The following is a 2,500-nucleotide window of genomic DNA, read 5'->3' as shown; positions in this document are numbered from 1 at the left end:
TTTTTTGTTTTTTTATTTGTACTGAACTTTTCTCAATACATATTTTTTTCTTCCATAGCAGCTTTACAGAAAATCATGTTATAATGTCTTAAATGTCTTAAAGTCTCCAGTGAACAGATTAATTTGAAAACTAAATTGAAAATATTTTACTTGAGCAATCCAAAGGCGGCTGTGGCAAGGAAGAGAAACTCCATAAGATATTAGTTAGTGAAGCGAAAAAATTAAAATATATTTTTGGGGGGAGAAACCAGAATCAGCTAATATATCAGTATTAAAAATGTAAACAGTTCAGTTATAATTTTAGAAATGTTTAGTATTCAATAATCAAGTGCACAAAGATCAATAAATAAAACATTAGATATTTAAGGCATAGTCAGGGGGCGGAGCCAAGTGCGACCACCCGCAATATTACATATAATATTTTTTATTTTTTACTTTAAATATATATTTTAAATTAGTTTAAAAAAGCCTGAATTCTGATTTCTAAAAATCAGGTCGCAAACAAATCTTAACAACTTTGTGTAACTGAGAAAATTAAATAAATAAATGAAATGCTCCGTGATCTAATTGGCTGCGTCGCTGTCAATCAACTCTTCTACTATATTTACGTCATAAGCGCAGTCAGGTCAAGCATGGCGAAGCAAACAACCGTTTTAAGGTTATTTTTTAATGTTAGGCGATTGTACAACAAACTTGCTGGACTCTTTGGACTGTGTGATAGCCCTGAAGTCTTGTAATATAGAGATTGTCGATATGTTGCCTTGCGTAAATTGTTTTAAGCTGTGTAGTTTAGTGCTGCGATCATATAGGGTTGTAATAATCTCGTTTTTAAATATTTTTATTTTTTTAAACGGTCCCTCAGGCATATAATGTATGAGCTTTGATATTTGTCGGCCTCTTGTGGTCGATATGCGTAACAACAACTGAACAGAGTGGACCGGCTAGAATAGAATATAGAAATGAGCTTGTCGGGGAAGTCTACACCCTTCCTCTGACGTCAGCATAGTTTAGCGCACTTCTATCAAACATAGACTTATAAGGCATTGATGCAGCACGGCTATTAAATCTACTCAGTTAAAGTTAAAAACATCTACCTATGGGTCAGTTTAGTACAGTAGCCTCACTTAAAAAGGAAACATTTCTATTTGGAGATAAAAATTAGTTTTGAAAGAGAGGATGAAGTGTTGGTCATTCGTCTTCAACAAGATTTGAAAGTGTTATTGCGCATATTCGCCACACGAGGTCGCTGTTGCGTATACCACATGTGCAATTAAGAGACTCAATATTATCAATGCTTCTCGTTTTTTGAGTGAGGTGCCTTCTGGTAACTATCGTTGTGGTAGTTGCCAGCATTGCAGCTTTACTTATAAAACCAGAACTCAGTTATTTAATATCAAGGGCGTGATTTCGTGTAAGACAAATAGTGTCATATACTGCATATGCTTCAGTGTCCCTGTGGTCTACATTGGTAAGACAAGTAGGTCTTTTAAGACTAGAATTTCAGAACATAGAAGTTCTATTAGAAATCATGATCCAAAGAGTTCTGTGGCGACACATTTTACTTTAGTACATCATCTAGTTTCTTTTCTTAGATATATTGGCACTGAAGCTGTTAAATAACATCAGAGAGGAGGTATTGGGAATAAGTGTACAAATCTAGTTAATTGGTGTTTAAGGTGTGTAAACCTCACTCCTCTGGCCTCAAGAGGCGCACTAGTGACTGACGTTAGAGGCTGTAGTCTTTAGCCTCCTCGTTAGCGCGTCCACCTCGCACAGGGGTGCAACTACACATTTCCGAGCGGGTACGCAAAACTACATTTTGTGCCCAATGTATCTGTCAAGCGAGGGGAGTGTCATCCATTATAAGCATTGAGTGGGGTGGGGGGCAAGGGGAGGGGAGTGTCATCCATTATAAGCATTGAGTGGGGGGGGGGGGCGGGGGGTGTGTCATCCATTATAAGCATTGAGCGGGGGGGGGGTGCGAGGGGAGTGTCATCCATTATAAGCATTGAGTGGGGTGGGGTGGGGTGTGATGTTGGAGGGGTCGAGGAGGCCGATTGCACCACCTTTAGTGAGCCGCTGGCACACCCCTTTACATGGCGCCCCTATGCATTGCATACCTTGCATATATGGTTTTTGTGCCTCTGACCTCGCATGTCGGAGACCCCGGTTCGAATCTCGCTCGGAACGGGTCAAGCAGACCCGGTTACACTTGTGTGATTTTTGTTGTTGTATCAGATGTATGTAAATGTATGTGTTTGTCTTCTCTTTGATATGGTCATGTGATGCTGTCATGTGATATATTTCAGTATATTTTATATACATTATTTTACATATTACTGCCCTATAATTTACCACCTAGTTGTATGAACAAAATTTCTCATAGATAAATTCAGATAAATGAATACATTTTTATCAGTCCACCACAACAACATTAACTGTTAATAATTATTATTTGCATTAACAGCAACAGGCAAGGTAATTAACAGTAACTGGAGCT

The 2,500-nt window shown here is 38.3% G+C and overlaps 1 protein-coding gene across 1 annotated transcript in view; it reads right to left on the bottom strand.

Moving 5' to 3' along the window:
* The window catches only part of LOC127425923 (uncharacterized), a 393,067-nt gene that overhangs the window by 338,939 nt on the left and 51,628 nt on the right, over nt 1-2,500 (bottom strand). The window lies entirely within an intron of this gene.

This window comes from Myxocyprinus asiaticus, chromosome 35, assembly GCF_019703515.2.
Source record: "Myxocyprinus asiaticus isolate MX2 ecotype Aquarium Trade chromosome 35, UBuf_Myxa_2, whole genome shotgun sequence".
Classification (NCBI taxonomy): Eukaryota; Metazoa; Chordata; class Actinopteri; order Cypriniformes; family Catostomidae; genus Myxocyprinus; species Myxocyprinus asiaticus.
This window is presented reverse-complemented; position numbering and strand designations above follow the sequence as displayed.